An 18328-nucleotide genomic window follows, 5' to 3' on the forward strand; every position below is an offset into this window, starting at 1 on the left:
GCTTCTGGAACCCAAGTGCAAGCAAAATGAAATGCCCCTTCTAACTCCATGTAAAAATCTTCTTAAGGTTTCCAAAAATGTACCAAGGCCTTTTAAAGATCTTTACATATAGATCTTCATGTCAAGAGCTTCATATCCTTTGAGTTCCAAAGGTGGGAAAAGGCATAGTGAAATCTGCCAAGTTGAGGAGAGGTTAGCATCTGGAGTCTTTGACTTCCCCAAGTGGAACAACCCTCTCTCCTAAGCCCAGAAGGTTTGCCCCCAGACTTACTTTTATGGAGCCCAGGGTTCCAGCTCTCAGGAATGTGCCTCATCTTCTGGTGCTGCCTTTGAACCATCAACTTAACATTCAATTGCAGACAGCTTTACGTTACAGAGAATGGAATAGGAAATGAAAAACTTTCAGGTTTGGAACCAGTAAGTCTTGGGGTTGAGCCACCAGTCCTCAACCAGGGTCTATTTTGCTCCCCAGCAGATCTTTGGCAATGCCTGGAAACATTTTTTGGTTGTCACAACTGGAGGTAGGGTACTAGCATTTAGTGAGTAGAGGTCAGAGATGCTACTAAACATCCAATAATGTATAGGACCTGCAACAAAGAATTAAACAGCACAAATTGCCAATAGTTCTATACAACATGCTCTGATACACCTATTCTACTGGAAAAAGTGTCATTCATTAATTCACACTATGACGACTGACATATTAATGTGTCATGTTTGCTGATGGTACTTTTGGTTGCCTGTCCAAAATCTATCTTCCACTTCCTTTTTCCTAGCAAACCTTCTGTTTACTTCAGAAAACCACCCATTCCCAGACACAAAGGGTAATTAATACATGGCAATACAGGTTTCGGGGTGCACATGGAAACTATATTGGCCCAAGCAAACTAAAGGACTGGAGAGTAGTAATAATGAATGTTAACAATAGGCTGTTCAAAGAAAAGTGTATTCATACATACAGGTAGACACCTATGCCTAGAGACCTGTATGTATATATACCTATATGTATACCTATATACATTTATTATAAGTATTTACTCATCTAATGGATGTGTGGAAGCCAATAGGCACACACACAAACATAAAACATGCATTGCTCTTTAGTTTCAATTCCACACGGCCAATTGATTTTTAGAAAATATTTTAATTGGCCTTGCCATTCTTACGTCTATAACCAACCTATGTTTATAACGAACAGATGAGTGAGTGTAATACTGGCATGAGTGTTGGCTGCTTTCGTATATGTTAACAAGACGATGAAGAAACATAGTCAGAACTCTACTCATTTGTCCATGATGTGAATGACTTCTTTGCTGAATCAGATAACACTGGAAGAATAGCCCTGGAGTTTTTGTACTATTCACAATGTAACAGTTTTAGAACAACACTGTTTAAAGTTTAATCTTCATTGTTTGCCTTTCTCCATCACTTTCTTAGTAGACAACCAAAACACAATAAATCACGACCTGATTTATAGCATTTGCCAATTTCTGAGCTATAAATACTCCCACCATGGCTAATTTCAAGCCACTGATGTGGGGTTGGAGAGGGAAGTACAATGGTACATCACTACCTACCGTCACCCTCATACAGGTAGGATAGATGTAAACCATGTCAAGGGCACAGGTAATAGTGAAAGTAGTGAAATAATTAGGAAGTGATGAGCCTTGACTTTTTATTATCTTTTTTTTTATATAACTCATTTCTTTTTATGTTTACATAATTTAATTTTTAGTAACAACTATGTTTAACAACTAGCATGCAAAATTCCTAAAAATTTGGCAATTGGTACTCACAAGCCCGTACAAGCCAACACCAGCACAGCAATGACTGGGGGCAAAGTTTTCTTTTTCTCTCCTGCAGGGTGTGAGTAAGTAATCACATAAACCCAATTTCCACTGGCAGCCATTATAACCAGGAGAAGATCCCGCCTGTGGCGAAGGTCAGTGGTAAGGAAGGCAATGTGGAGAGACAGAAAAAGCCTGAGTCCTTCATGCCACACTTCAGTTAGTGATCAAACTATGTCTGGAAGACATCCCTCCACTGATCTTTTCTGCTCATGCAAAATAACTCATGTCCCTACTGTTCAAGCCACCTTGTATCACGGTTTTATGCTGTTTGTAACTGAGATCATTCCAACCAATACAGTTTTGTTTTTGTTTTTGTTTTTTCTCAAGAAGGAATGCCTTAATGAAAGAAATTATCCCTAATTATAGAAGTTTAGGTCTTTGAAGTTGAGAGAGTATTTTTAGAAGCTTCCAGAGGACAGGAGAGAGATTTGGCTTATTTTACCCATATTCTTTATTCTTTTCCCTGTCATCCTGCCTATGCCAGGCTCTCCTTCAAAACTCAGTTCACTCTGCTTCTTGTCTTTGAAGGCTTCTTCTCCTCTTCCATCCACTGAAACAAAGTAGAATTTTTCCCTTGATGCCTTTGGTGTATACAAATTGTATATCATGTTTCATGCGTTTTTTTACAAGTCTATATGACTCCCAGCTTCCCAGAGTCTAGCTTGTTATATAATTTTTTTCTGTATCTCCAGTACCCAGCACAACAGTATTCAGTAAACGTGTCAAGGACTGAACTGTGTCCCTTCAAAGTTTATATGCTGTACCCTTGAACCCTAATGTGACTGTATTTGGAGATGGAGCCTTTAAAGATGCAGTTAAGGTTAAATGAGGTCAGGGTCACTGGGGTGGCTCAGCTGATTAGGTGTCTGACTCTTGATTTCGACCTCAGGTCATGATCTCACAGTTCGTGAGATTGAGCTCCAGGTCGGGCCCTGTGCTGACAGGGTGACAGCATGGAGCTTGCTTGGGATTCTCTCTCTTTCGGCCACCCCCGCCCCCCATTCTTCTGCTCCCCTGTCAAAAATAAACATTTTTTTAAAAAGGTTAAATGAGGTCATAGGGTGAGTCCTAAGCCAATAGGACTGGTGTGCTTATAAGGAGAGGAAGAGATACCATTGTTACAGAGCAAAGGCCATGTGACAACACAGAGAGAAGGCAGTCATCTGCAAGCCAGGGAGAGAGACTTCGGGAGAAACCAAGCTTGATGGCATCTTGATCTTGGACATCCAGCTTCCACAACTGTGAGAAAAAAAATTTCTGTTGCTTAAGCCTCCCAGCCTGGGGCATTTTGTTGTGGAAACCTGAGCAGATTAACACAAAAGGAGTGCTGAATGAATGAATAAGTGTCCTTTACGAGAGATAGTTCACACATATCCGTTGATCCCCTGCTCTTAAGCACTTACGTGCTTTCACTACACCGAGAGTATGATTTTACCAAAACTCTGACAAATTAATTTCATTTTGGCTAAGAAAAGGAAGAAAACAGCCTCTTTGCCATAGAAAACATAAAGAAAGGTATTTTCTCCATAAGTCCTTCCATATCCCTAATTTCTGATTTTTTCTCTTTTAGGTTTGCTTTACACAGAGAATGATGAACCCAGTGGAGACCTGGGAACTATACACAAAGAGGAAATATGACCAAAGAAAAGGGTCGCTTTCATCTCTCATGAAAGCAACGCTGTTTTTGTTGATACATATGGAAAAAATCAGGGCCAATTATGCATTGTGATTTGGCACTGGAGTTGCAGGCTCACCACAGGCCTTTTCTTTCTTTCCACAGATATACCGTTACAGTCCACGGGAGCCCCGAGCCCTCCGTTACTGGCAAAGCCACTCCTCGGCGAGATGGACCAAGCCAGAGGCATCTCCGTCACTGTCAGGATGGGCTTCAAGCGCAAAGAGCATTTCCTGTCTGCTGGCCCTAAGGAGTCAGAATTATACTTGGTGAAGGCAGCCCCGAGTTAGGTTCCCAGGGTAGACAGTCACACACTGTTTCACACAAGTGGGTGTGGGCACCCTGTCTTAGCGCTCTCTCTGACCTCAGGGAGCCCTCAAAACTAGTCTTCCCAGTATTTCACTAGCTGCTTATTTCACACGGGCTTCAGGTTGATAACGATCAATCCTCTTTTCTGATCTCCTGGTCTCAATCAACGATATTCAGACTTTTTTAAAAGTGGAGACTATCAGGGTGTTAGGAGACATGGTTCTGGGCCTCTTGTCTGCTAACTCACTGTGTGACTTTAGGCAAGTTCCTGCCCCTTTACGGACCGGACCGCAGTCTCTTCATCTATGAAACAAAGGGGTTGGATTAAGTGGGCTTCCAGCTGAAACCATCTCCTGTGCTGCCCACTACAGTAGCAACTAACCACACATTGCGGTTTAAATTTAAATTAGTTAAGTGAAATTTAAAATGTAGTTCCTCGGTCTCACATTTCAAAGGCGTTAATAGCCACATGTGGCTGGTGACTAGCATATTGGACTGCACAGATAGACTATTTTCATCACGGCAGAAAGACCTGTTGAACAGCCTAGATCTAATGCTCTCATTTTATCATGACTATAGATAATTTCATAACAAAGCCTGACAGCTGAATAGCACTTTCGTGTTTATCACAAAAGTGTATATTTTGTGTATATTTCAATACATCATTACATTTAACCACCCAAAATAGGTAAGAGAGGTATTATTATGCCCTACCTTATCAGATGAGGACGCAGACTCACAGATTAAATGACTTGCTGTAGGGTCATGCTACTAAAGACCAAATGCACTTTCCAAATCCAGTACTCTAACACACGGCACTAAGTTACAGGGCAAAGACGTGCGTGGCCTCGCTAAGGCCACTCCAACCCATGGTGGTGAAGGAACTAAGACCCAGCTATTAAGAGGTGATCCAGAGACGTTGTGCCTTAGTTGAGATTTTAGCTCCACACGCCCTGGCTGTGTGACCACAGACACATTATTTAATGCCTCTGGGCTCCTTTACCCTCTTCTATCAAATAGGGATGGCACCAGGATCTGCTGCTTGTGAGAATTACGGGAGCAGATGCAAAGAGAGTGCTTAGCTCAGGAAGTCAAGCACATAACAACTACTCGCCAAAACTTAGCTACTGTGATGATGAACGCGAGCACTACCTTTATTCTTCCCCGGGACTGCATTTCCTCTCCGGCCCAGCGGACACGCTGACAGCTCCTGCAGACTTACTGCCAGCTTATCTGAGGAAAGACACTACTCTTACACATGGACAACAACTCCCTTTTTTGAAACCTACTGAGGAATTTGGCCTCATAAACTCCTGTGGCCATGAGTTCCCCAGATTAATTACAAGTTGTTTAGGAAGAGCTCTCTCTGAGGGATTGGATTAATCCGCCTGGGCAGCGTGCCACGAGCAAATGGCTTTTCCCCTTTAATTTTTCCAAACTTTTTTGGTGCCAGGAACACAACATGTGCCTGCCCTGGAGGAAGGCCTGGCCACAGTAGGTGCCACCAGTGCATGGGGATGAGGGGTGAGGAGGTGGGGGTGGAGGGCACCTGCAGAGCCTTCCCGGTGTCTCTCCTCGAGAGCAGGCTACAGCAGCCTGACTGCAAAGCTGGCTCTGCCCAGCATGCACTACGTCTTCTGGAAAAGGCACGCAGACACGTGTCCCCCAGTGATGACTTTTCCTTCCCTGTCCCACCACAGTGGAGTGCCTCAAAGAACAATATTTATGCCGACGGAGCCACAGAGCATGGGGGGCCAGGCTACAAAGCCCAGCTCTACAAGAGCTTGGGGGTTGGGGGGCTGACCCCGAGCAGACCGGCGGGGCACAGGACAGACTCCACAGGTGTTTCCCCTCATCCCGCCCACCCTCTCCTGGGGCCCAGCCCAGGACAGAGGAACTAAGCGAGGATCCTTTGGCCATGCTTCATTTTCCCAGGAGCCGGGAATGGAACTGTGGTCAGACCCTCGGTGTCTCTCGAGGGGAAACAATGAAGTGCTTTTGCTACTGGATGCAGCCTGTTGAGCATCTCGGCACAGAAGGTGTGGTGCAAAGCACCAACGGGGCCCGTTTGTGGAGGCTGTCTGCTGCCTGTCACATAGCACCTCGGCCACAAGCCACATGCACACCTGCGCCGAAGAGGCACTCACAGCCTCGTTCGTCCGTCCGTTCATTCATTCATTCATTCACTAACTCAACAATAACTTACCAAGCACTTGGTCTTGGGATGATTCTGGGAGAAGTAAAACTCAGTTCCTCTCACAAGAACCTCAGAGACCAGGGGGGAAGTGGAAAGGATGAAAGAAAAATTAGTTTACTGAGACCTGAGCAGAGGGCTAAGGGGTACACACAGGTCCAACGGCCTGTCCACGAGGGGACGGCATGTGAGCTGCATCTCAGAAGCTAAATGAGAGTTTAGAGGTGCTGGCTTGGGGGATGGGGCGCCAGGGAGAGCTCTTTGTGCAGCCTTGTCAACCACTATACAGACTTTTACTCTGAGGGATGGAAAAAGCCTCTGGTGGGTGGTGGGAAAAGGTGTGACGTGATCTGAACATACATTTTCATGGGATCACTCTGGCTATTCTGTTGATAACAAATTGTCAAGGGGAAGAGGAGGGACAGATGCAAGAAGACCAGTTTGGGGGTCTCTAACAATAATTCAAAAGACAATGATGTGGGCTTCTTAACCCAAGCCCCAACAATCAGTGTTGAAGGAAGGACACACACGGGCATTATACCATCCACTTGTGATATTCTTTATCATCTGGTCATATCAAACCTCCCTCCTTCGGCAAGGACAACGCTCAAATAATAGTTACAGTCTCTATCTTCTATTCCTTGTTCTAATTTTCCTCCAAATCATCAAATAAACACTAGGCTCATTCAATTTCCCTTCACAGCATGCTCTCTGAATCTAAGCACTTTGCAGAGTGCTGGCTCCATGTTTAGGGTGGTAGGAACCCCATTCCATGGAATCAAGGGGACCCTGCCTTTGGAGAATAATACTGGATCAAGCCGGACGAGCACAGGGGGATCCTAAAAATCCCCTCAGACCCAATCATTTCTCTGAGGCTTCAGTACCAGAGACATAGAATGACAGATACCTAAACGTCACGTGAGTACAATAGATACTATTCTTTCCAGAGTTCTTAGGAGAGACCCTGGCTGTCGTATAGCAGACTCTCCTTTGTATCATTTCTCTCCCTTCCATGGTGAGCAGTGTCCTTCAAAGGAAGCATTTAGAGGAAAATGTCTCCACAGGCCTGATCCTTTTCTTTGAAAACATAATAACGCTCAAGAATGACAACAATGTAAATCACCAGAATCATTAGGCAGAATCTCAATGAATTAAAATTGCTTACATCAGGGTAAGATTAGGTCAGCTGCCTCTAAGGGAACTAGAGCGCTGGGGTTCGCTGACTCCCAGCCTTTAAAAAGCAAATACTGTCAGAGCTCCACTGTCTCGGTAGCATGGATAGTCAAGACTGATAAGACCAACCTTGTCTGGAAAGGAACAAATTATCGTGCCACTCAGTCTCTGAGACCCCTTCATTACCCATCCCACAAAGACAAATTACCCTGGAAACACTGATAGGATTGACCCTCCAAAAAGCTAGGTCTGTCCTGCAAGCATGGGCCACCTCTGCTCAGAAAGTGGGTGGTGGAAGAGGACAGGGTTACCCAGAAGGTCCAAGATGTTGCCTCGTGAGAAGGGTTACATTCAAATCACCAAGCAAACCCAGGAAGGTCTGAATGCCCCAAGGGGGGTGGAAATCCTAAAAGCAAAATAGAGCCATTATGTCTCAGGCCTAGGAAAAACCTGAGAGATTCTGGTGCCTGAAACACATAACAGGAAATATATGTCAGATGTATGGCTGCAGCATACATCATGAACAAAAAAACAATTAGAAGACGACAGAGGAGCGGGTACAACTCTTGATAACTACTGAATACAATTTTCACCGCGGAGAGGCAGGCAGTTTGTAACCACACTTATTTTAGGACGTCAGGAGTGACTTGCCTTGGGAAGCTAGGATGAGTTCCTTTTTCTTTTGTCTAGTTTGTAAGACAGTAACATTTATCTTCCAGAAATTGGGACTTGATTCCTTCTGAGAATAGAGGGTACTCCAGACCTCCACTGACCATGACAGGAAGGAGAGAATCGCCTGAAGGATTAAATATTGCTGCAAATTGTCCAGTTGTGTCTGAATCCCACGTTCCATTTCCTGGTGTCCTTCCCGTTCACATACAAGTCTTGATTTATCCAAATTGTGCTACATGACTTGGGCCCTCATTTCTTCATTTGTGCAATCTCTCCTAATGGGGTGAACAAACACCTGAAGGCACAGTCCTTCATGCTTGGGTTCAGAGGTCAGACAGCCTGGGTTCAAGTTGCACCCTGCCACTTCTTTTTTTTTTTTTAATTAAAAAATTTTATCAGTGTTTACTTATTTTTCAGAGAGAGAGAGCATAAGCAGGGGAGGGGCAGAGACAGAGGGAGACACAGAATCCGAAGCAGGCTCCAGGCTCTGAGCTGTCAGCACAGAGCCCGATGTGGGGGCTCGAACCTACAAACCACAAGATCATGACCTGGGCCAAAGGTGGACACCTAACCAACGAGCCACCCAGGCACCCTGTGCCCTGCCATTTCTCAGTCGGATAGTCTCAGGGAAGTTGCATAATAACTCCATACCTCCTCCCCTTCTCAGTGAAATTTTATTCTCAGGAATAAAAAGAAAGCAGTCAAGAAGATTGAATTAGATCATCCATGTAAACCACTCAGCTCTCATAAAATACCTGCAGAATTGAATTAAGAATAAACTAGGGATGAGGAGAAGGAAAGAACAAGGGTCTGCAGAATCCATGAAACGTAAGCCTTAAACCCTTGGTCCTTGGGTAATCAAGAGCTGACCTAATGAAAACAGTAGTGACTATTCAACAGCAATTCATTTTCATTTTGGAGAAAAATGGTTTTTTTATTTTAAAAATTAGCAATCATTAGAGAAAATGATTTCAGATGGGTAGCAATGCAGTCATCATGGTCGCCAAAATAAAGGCAAGTGATTCAAAGTGGCCTGGGCAGAAAGAAAGATCTAGAAAAGGTTTATTGGCAGTCTCTGAACATGGCCATTCTCTCTACCCAGCAAGGAATCCTCCTGGTTCATCAGAGGGAGTTTAAAATAGATGATACGGGAGCCAGCCTTCCCAGGAAATGAGAGGCCCAGAATGGAAAGGAAAGGTCCAACAATTCATTTTTTAAGATATTACATGATTCTCAAGTATTATTTAAATAACAACTGCTCAATGAAGTATCTCCATTTTACAGATGAGGAGAGTGAGGCTCAGGAAGGGCCCCAAAGTCAGGCCACAAGTTAAGTGGAAAAACTGGGATTACACTCAAGTGTGTCTGACTTCCAAGTCAGTGCATCCAAACATCAGGTCACTAACCCACACATGCGGAAAGAGATATCAGTTAATCTACTATGCCCGTTAACAAGCCAGTCTTTCACTAAGGACAGATAGAAATGATGGTAAAGTGACCTTTATTCTTTCCCTTACTGGGTCTTCCCTCTCCACCCCCTCCTGTAATGTAGCTACCCTTGGGCATGTTTCTGTGAGACAATATGAGGTTTCAGTGTCCCATAATGTCAAGCTGCCAAGCAGGAAAGGAAAGCCAGTTTTAACAATGCATCTCGTTTTTCACCTAATTAGTACCAACACACTTAGGGATGTTAAGGGTGAAGTCTGACTTGTCAGCTGCTGGCAAACACAGACCCATCAGTGTAAATCTCATCCTGGACCAGGGGAGGGGGTGGGGGGATTTCCCCAGTTGAAGGCTGTTGTTCTTGGCTGGGTGGTTGACGAAGCAGGGTCCCTTCCCTTCTACGTCTATGGTTCTGGGAGGGTCTGGTGCTGCCTCAAAAAAAACACTGACCTCCCTTCCAGCTGAGGACTCTCATGTGATTCTTTGCACCTAAGAAGGCTGGCTCTGAGGGAGTGAAACGACAGGGCCACCCCTTCTTTTGCCCGGGGAATAGAAGCTGCATTATATCAACTGTCCACCACTATGGATTCTCCCTGCTCTCTATTTACAAAATGGAAACAGATGAATTCAATCAAACATAAGCCCCCCGAATTATGGCTTCCTTTATACCTTGTGGTAAAGGAGTTTATACATAATTGGCACATGATTTTCTCCGGTGGTTTCAAGTTGTTCCCAAACGTAAAAAGGAACCTTTCAGTTTGGGAATGAGATGGTTTTGTTTCAAACCAATCCATCATGCCTTCCAAAGGCAGAGAGGGTGGGTCGGCTCAGTGAAACCAGGAAAGCGGCCAGCAGGTCGTGGCCTCGCTGCTTTAATTGGGCAGATTGAGGCAGGCGGAGGGTCAGTGAGAAGAGAAGCACAAAACCTCCTTTTTGGCACTTGCGGTGGTTCTGGGGTGAGACTCTGTCACATTCGGGATGGAAAGCCACTGGCTCCCCCACATTTACCACTGCAGTCTCTGTTATTGGACCATGAGATACAGAGGTAAGTCCTCCCCTTTTAAGGGTCAAGATCAACCAACACCAAACGACTCCACCTCTTACAGATTCTATAGATCAAAAACACCCTCCACCAGCAAAAGCCAATTTCCATAATTGGCTGGCACCAAAAAGCAACGTAGTCATCCTTCAGCTATGTTTACGCAAATCTTTAATGAGAGTCAACAGAGAAAACAAGGAACGACCACTCTACACTTGGCTTTAAAAAGCTGGGATTGGAGCCTGAGAGGTCATCCTAAATTACTATTAACAAAGTCAACAGGTTAATATGTGTTCAAGGCTTCGTCCAAATGGGGCGGCCAGATAATGATCCTATTACATTAAGGTAAACAAAAGGGCGATTGTGCTCACCCCGGATCAGGAGGCATCTTAAAAGCTCTTTCATATTTATTTTCCACAACTTAGCAAGCCCACAAGGGAAATGTTCAACTTCGTTAGAGAGGATTGCTTACATGTTGTGGAAACAGCAGGTCACTCCAGGTTCTCAAGGCATTAAAGATTCATTTAGGAATTTTACCGCGATCATAGGCCTTAGCGGTTCCGCCTGCAAACTTTCCTCGGAGACGGTGGAGACAGATTTGGGATGAGAGAAGTGCCACACGATAAGAGAGAACATCTGCCACAGCGTGTTACAGATTTCTGTGTGGGGGCAAAGAGGCCTTGGTGATCAAGAAAGTCTGGATTGAGGGGTTCCTGGGGTAGCTCAGTCAGCTAAGTGTCTGACTTCAGCTCAGGTCATGATCTCCTGGTTTGTGGGTTCGAGCCCTTCATTGGGCTCTGTGCTGACAGCTCAGAGCCTGGAGTCTGCTTCTGTGTCTGTCTGTCTGTCTGTCTCTCTGTCTCTCTCTCTCTCTCTCTCTCTCAAAAATAAACTGTAAGATAAAAAAAAAAAGGAAAGAAAGTCTGGATCGATTGTGAACCCATAGTCTTCCAAGCTCAGGAAATCAAATGTGACCCTTTGGGGTACTACACTGAGTTTGGTTCCTCTTTGATCCCTCTCCCAGACAAGCAGGAGCCAGGGGCTCTCGTCCACAGAGGAGAGTAACCTGGCAGGAGCCCAGGCCAAGTGTGCATTGGGTAGTGAAAGCCAAGGGGCTCAGGGTCCTGGGAGAAAGCTTTGTACGAATATTGCTAAAATTAAAGCCTGGACCATTTGCTCAACTGGGGGCAGTGGAAAGGGACCACTGGAGGCAGAGCAATGGTTTGGAGATTGTGAGACAGCCCCTGAGGAGGAGTCCCGTGCCACTATTCATGAGACCTGTAGTACACAGCCTCTAAGATGACCTCCAATGATCCCTACCTCCTGGTGTTACAGCCTTGTGCAATCCTATCCCCAGAGCGTGAACTGGACCTAGTTCTAACTGAGAGAATATGGCAGAAGTGATGGGATGCTATTTTCCAGATGAGATTACTGTCAAAGTAAACCAGAGCCAAACAGAAGTTAGAGGAGTGAAGGAAAACTTTATTCTGGAATGATTACAATAGAGGAAGAGTGGCCTCGCTATAGAACTGGGCATGATTCTGAGTCCAAGAAGGACAAATGGGGATTTATGGCCACAGAGCTGGGTGGGGATCAGTGGATAGAAAACAACTAAGAGGAAACATGAGGAATGAGGGGGATCTGGCTAACCTGACCCAGCAGGATTCTTGCTGAAGGCAAGCCAGGGTGATAAGATATGGAGGGTTGGGAATGAGGATTTTATCAGATATCAAGAGTGGTCAGATACCAAGGGTAGGGGATTCTCGCTAAACTGATTCAGTAGGATTTTTGCTAAAACTGGAATAAGCCAGCCAAAGACAGAGCCAAGGTCTGAGCTTTAAGGACTTAGAGGAGCCTGACTCGAGTTAGGTCAAGTAAGGTCATTACAAAGAGAACTGGTTTCTGTCCTGCATACCCTTCTTGCTCTCCCATGTGCTTGCTCTAATGGAATTCAGCTGCCATCTTATGAGCTGCCCTGTGGAGAGGTCCATATGGCAAGGAACTGAAAAAGAGCTCCAGTGGACAGAAAGAAAGCTTTCCATCCATAGGCTTCAAGGAGTCTAATTCTGCTTGGGAGTGGTCCGCCCTCAGCCTTCAGATGAGACCACAGCCCCAACTGACACCATGATGGCAACTTTGTGCCTCAACCTTGAGGCAGAGACACCCACCTAAGCCACACCTGCCCTACAGAAAGTGTGAGATAAATATTTGTTATTTTTTAAGATGCTAGATTTGCGGGGGGCGGGGGGGGTAATTTATTATGAAGTAAAATAAAACTAATGCAGGGCCTTTATGGTGTCAGATGAAGACCATGTGATTCCTTCATTTGCTATGGAATCAAATGAGCAGGAGTCCTGCTGTAATTCACCATCATTAGGCACCACAGCAACTCACAAAGGCCACAGCAATTGTGGAATAAAGCAAAGGGAACAGAAAGGAAAACCTACCAGGGTATTCTCTCCAGATAAGTTTTATGACTAAAAAGAACAGAATCCATGTCCAGGATAATAACAACCAAATGGAAGAAACCCTTAGGGTTTACAGAGTGTTTTATATCTGTGATGTCATCTAACCCTCACAAACACCCTGCAAGTTTCTTCTTGGACCTCGAGGGATCATTCAGAAGGATTAGTAGAGGAGCACAATTTCCCACATACTCAAGTCCGAAAGACGGTCCTTGTTTATTTGAGAAGGAGAATGACCTCTTTGAGCACAAAGCTTCAGGTGAGGAAGGAAGGGGCTGCCTGCCTAGCCAGCCAGATAGGTTGCATCGGTCCCTGCCAACACACAGAGAGAAAGGCCACAAGTAAGTCATCCTCACACCTGCGCCCCAGAGCAGAGGCTATCTTCAATTCCGCTAATGATGGCATTGATATTTGTAGAGCTAGTCTAAGTTAGCATAGCCGGGACATGGTACATGTGGAAATTGGGCCCAGGTCTGACATCACATCCTGTGGCATTTCCACATCCCAGGTTAAGTTGTTGACTGATTAGCATACAATCCCAAGTTAAGACCACTTCCTAAGTTGCCCTTGCACTTTTCTCCCTGCCTCAGCAGGAAACAAAAGAACAAGGAGAGTATGAGAATATTAACAAAGAGGCTTTCGCATTTGGAATTATCTCACACCCTTTGATGTAAAAGATCAGAATGAACAGGCATTCCCAGTATGTTGGGGCTGAAGTTTATCGTTCTTCCTCTTCTCCATTTCTCAGTTCCAATCAATCCCCGATCATTTGCCCTCCTAAATATGGAGCAAATCTGTTTCTTCTCTTCTTTACTGTTCTCACTGCCACAATGCAGGTGACATCCTCCCTCACCTTGACTGCTGCATAACCAGTCACCTCATCTTTGGGCTGGGGCCTTATCCATTGAGCAAATTTGTCAAAACCCAGATCTGACCCTATTGCCTGTTTCTTTCAAACATCACAATGTCTCCCCCAAAATTACAGGATAAATCTCCCTTCTTAAAAAACATACAAGGTCTTCCATGGAGGGCCTGCCTGCCATCTATCTCAGCAGCCTCAGCTATTACCCCTCCCTGCCCCCTAGTTTATGTTCTGGTGCGTCTGGGACTGCTTCTGTTTGCTCAGACGGATCATGTTGTCTCACACTCCAGACCTTTGCTAGTACTGTTCCCTCAACATGAAATGCCCTTTTTCTCTTACACACTTGACTAAATCCTACTCCATCCCTAAGACCTAGGCACCTCTTCCTGCCTTCTTGCCCCACTCCAGTGTAGTCCTTCCTTCCTGTGTTCCCATTATACTCTGGGCATCTGTCCACCACCACCAGACATCACATTATAGCATCATCCATGAATGTGGCCTACCTCCCACACCAACTTGGGGCAGCAGCCCGAGAGGAAAGCATGCACAAGTGGCCAGAAAGAGTACTCAGTTTTGAAATAAAAAGACAAGCAAAGGAGTGGGTTCACATATTTACCTCCTTGGATACGGATTCAGGCTTGCTCACTTGCTGTTTTCTCAGAGCAAAATGGTGACGTAGGTCAACCTAAGTAGCAAAAAAAATCCTCTTTCTGGATTCAAATCAAGCACAACACTGAGGGCATTCTAGGCAGATGTGAAAGAACATCAGGCTAGCAAGAGCAGAAGTATGGATATGTTTATAAGAATAGTAATGCCACCAAATGCTCCACTGAAAAGCATGTGAGGGGCAAATGGATTTGTAAGTTCTCTAATATTATCTTTTCTGGGGGAAGAAAGTATTTTCAGGTCAAATAAATTTGAGAAGTGCTGCATAATTGTACATTATTGTATATTAAAAGCTCTGAGAAGTTCTGCAGCTGTTTTTAAAAGGTATAAATGTTTTTGATCTAACATTCCCAAAATACATTGGATTATGGCCCATCCTTCCTTGTGTTTCTTTTCCACAACATCATCATCCACAGTATTCCCATTCTAAGTACATTTTAAGAAGTGCTAGTTTAAGGAAAGTGCATTTAAGCTACAGAATCAAGCAGCCCCCAGATTGAGTATCTGCCCTACCATGTTCTAGCAGCCTGCACGGCTCATTTGAATTCTTACAGCCTGGGTTTCGTTGCCTCTGCAAGAATGGACAGCAATATCCGCCTGGTAGGTTGCTATGAAGATTAAAGGAGATACCTTAAGTTAATCACTTGACAGTAAGTATTTAGTCACCAATTCAATTTCTGTCCCCAGTATTACCTTATTATTCTCCTAGAGCCCTATCTGCATGGCCTTAAAACCTCTGGCAAAGAAGTAAATGCCAACTGCATGAATACTTGCTTTTTAGGACACCGAGCAAGCAAACGCCAAGCTTTACTAAGTTGTTCTACTAAATCAACCTAAAACAGCATTTGCTGCAGGCAAACCAGCAAACCCTCCTGTTGAAACTGACTAATTACTATTTCCAAATAACGACTCCTTTTGTGCCATGGATGTCAGAAGACCATGACACAGACAATAAAGCAGAATGTCCTGGCGCCCGTGAGACGCTCCGTTATAAATTAGCTCCCCAGCTAGAGAATTGGGGCCACCAGGGCACTATTCAGGACGCACAGCATACACAACCTTCGTCTTGTTTCTCTTCCTTTGAATAAAAATGTGTCTGATGCTTCACCTCCAATGAAAATATTCCACAGGTTGTAAAAAACAAAAGTAATAACACACTTCGTAGGCATGCATAACCATGAGATAATTGTGCTTCTCAGTTCATTGATGTCACCCCCCCCTCCTAACCGGGGCGTTAGAATGTATGCCTTGTTGTGTGGTTCCCCAAAATATTATTCGTAGGAGGTTTATAATAACAAAGCATTACCATAATAAATACTGGTCACAAGAGTCTTCTATCGAAGGAGAAGCCTACTAAACCTGCTCACATTCCCTACCCTTGAGTCGAGATTAAATTTCACTTTTTTAATCAAAGATTCTAAATCCTGAGAACTCTAAACCTTGAAATTGATACCCTTTTTAGAAAGAAAAGTTAGATCGGAACTGTCAGAAGGAGAGATCAAAATGACATGAGGCAAATCAGATGACGTGTGTGTAAGAGGTTTTCTTTAGTTCAGCTGTCAGGAAAACATTGAAGCGTCTTATCTCCGCAAAAGCCCCAAAGCCACTGTCCCAGACCAGGCAAGCCGAAATTGTTTTAAGAAAAAATAAAGGCACAAAAGGCTTCTTAGGAAATTCACATTTAAAGTGTTACTTAAGCCCACAGCTTCGACCAGTAACAAATGGGGAATCCAGGATGGAGGTAGGCAAATGAGAGAAGAAATTATTTATACTAAAGATCAAATCCTGTTAAGAACTCTGAAGAGACCAGGGTTGTTTAATTATTCTACCCTATTACCCTATCAAATATTCTTTCAAGTAAATGGGTCAGGATTTAGACCTTAGAAATTCAATTATTATACATAATTTTGTTGGAGAAGCATTTGTTAAAATTCGATTTGACCTTCAGCTTTGATTGAAAAGAGAGCCTACTTTTAAAAAAAACCCTTTATAATGAAGTATTGGTAACTTCTCTTGAGAGGTCACTGTCTGGAAGTCTCTCAGATCATTTAAAATGGACAGTGGAGCAGGATTAAATCTGTAGTTAAGCAATATGTGACACACTGGTTTTTAAAGTCGCTGTGTTTTAAAAGTTCCATTTGCCTTAACCCTTACAAAAAATATTCAGAAAGGCTTTGCACGTGTGCTCCTGTCTTTGTAAGGAGTACATAGTGATCCTGGGAGAATAAATTACTCGCCCAAATTCTTCACCCTCCCTTGCCCTGGCCTCGTCATGGGCCAAGTGTACATCCCTAGCTATATCGGTAAGTGTTCCATCAGAGAAGCAGAATCATGATGGTGGATAGGCTGGGTTTATTACAGGGATGAGAACTTATGCGACCATCCAGGGAGTGAGTTAAGCAGTCCATTGATGCACTGTGCTCACATCTGGCGCCAGGCCTGAGGCCAGCGGGACCAGCACATGGGAAGGAAATCTGCATGCAAAGCAGGGGATAAATGGCCAACTGGAGCCTACAAGGATGAGCTAGTTCCTACATGGGTGTCTCACTGCCTCCAAGACCCCAGCATTCAGGCAGACCTGCAGAAGAGTTGATGCATTCCTCCCAGCACGGGGCTGTCCGTGAGCCCGGCCCACGGTTCAGAACAGCTGAAGAAAGAAGTCTGGTGGGACTGGGGCACCTGGGTGGCTCAGTCAGTTAAGCGTCCGACTTCAGTGCAAGGTTAGCCCTGCACTGGGCTCTGTGCTGACAGCTCCGAGCCCAGAGCCTGCTTCAGATTCTGTGTCGTCCTCTCTGCTCCTCCCCTGCTCTTGCTCTGTTTCTCTCTCTCTCTCAAAACTAAATAAACATTTAAAAAAGAATTTAAAAAAAAGAAAGAAAGAAGTCTGGTGGAACTAAAGGAGCTGGGGGGTGGCTGCTCCCCCACACCAACAAGGCAAGCCAACCGATTGCCAGTGAGAGCAACAGCGAGAGACATGACCATGGCTTCACTTCCACCTTCCAGATAGTGTAGCCCTTGTGGGGCTAGCCCTATTCCAGAATCATGTGAGAAAGACCATTCTGAGAAACATAACTCCAACTTAGCTAAGCCACTTGGCTAAGTTCGAAGTCAGCCATTGGCTCTGGCCAATGGTATGTGGGCAGAACTGACGGTGCACCAGTTTAACGTCCAGAACTTAAGAGACCTTAAGTTCCACCTGCCCACGTGTGTCATCTTGTGCAGAACTGAAGAGATAGCAGAGCAAGTTCAACACGACCCAGCAGCCACAGCCTGAAGCAGAGGACTCCAGCCAAGCCCCAACTAGACGAGCTAAATTGCCACCAATCTGCAGGTGTGTGAGCAACGACAGGTGACTGTGGAAGCCCCTGGGTTTGGGGAAGCAACTGCTGCAGGCCTACCTTTACCTGATGATCAAGGACCCCTCTCCCCACCTATCACTCTCAGAGCCCGAATCCCTGCAATGTAGCAGGCCCTGCTGTCTACAAGCACATGCCCACTGAGTAAGGCAGCTGAAACCCTACAATAGGAATCTAGCTCACTTGCCTAATTTCAGGACACCCTCTTTTCAAAAACAAAACAGCATCAATTCAATGTTAAGTCCCAACTATGGCCATAACAATACAAAACCTTGAGCCTTGAGAAATGCAGTTAAAGCAATACACAAGTCCCGCATAGAGACAAACCTAAACTCTGATTGAAGGACATGAAAAAATGAAAAGATGCACCATGTTCCTACATGGGAAGAATCAGCATTGTCAAAAGGCCAGTCCTCCAAATTAAATTATGAATGTCCTGCAATTGCTCTTAAAATCCCAGCGGGGTTTTGGGTGGGGAAATCTTGGTAACATCATGAGGGAAAACAAGTGCATGGGAATAGCCGAGAACTACTTTTCCAAAGTAAGGGAAGCACACTTGGAGCCTGGTGGCAAAGCCTCTTCTGGCTCCGAGGATGCCATGAATCTTTGCTTCAAAGACCTCCA

The sequence above is a fragment of the Neofelis nebulosa genome, chromosome 4, assembly GCF_028018385.1.
Source record: "Neofelis nebulosa isolate mNeoNeb1 chromosome 4, mNeoNeb1.pri, whole genome shotgun sequence".
Taxonomy (NCBI): domain Eukaryota; kingdom Metazoa; phylum Chordata; class Mammalia; order Carnivora; family Felidae; genus Neofelis; species Neofelis nebulosa.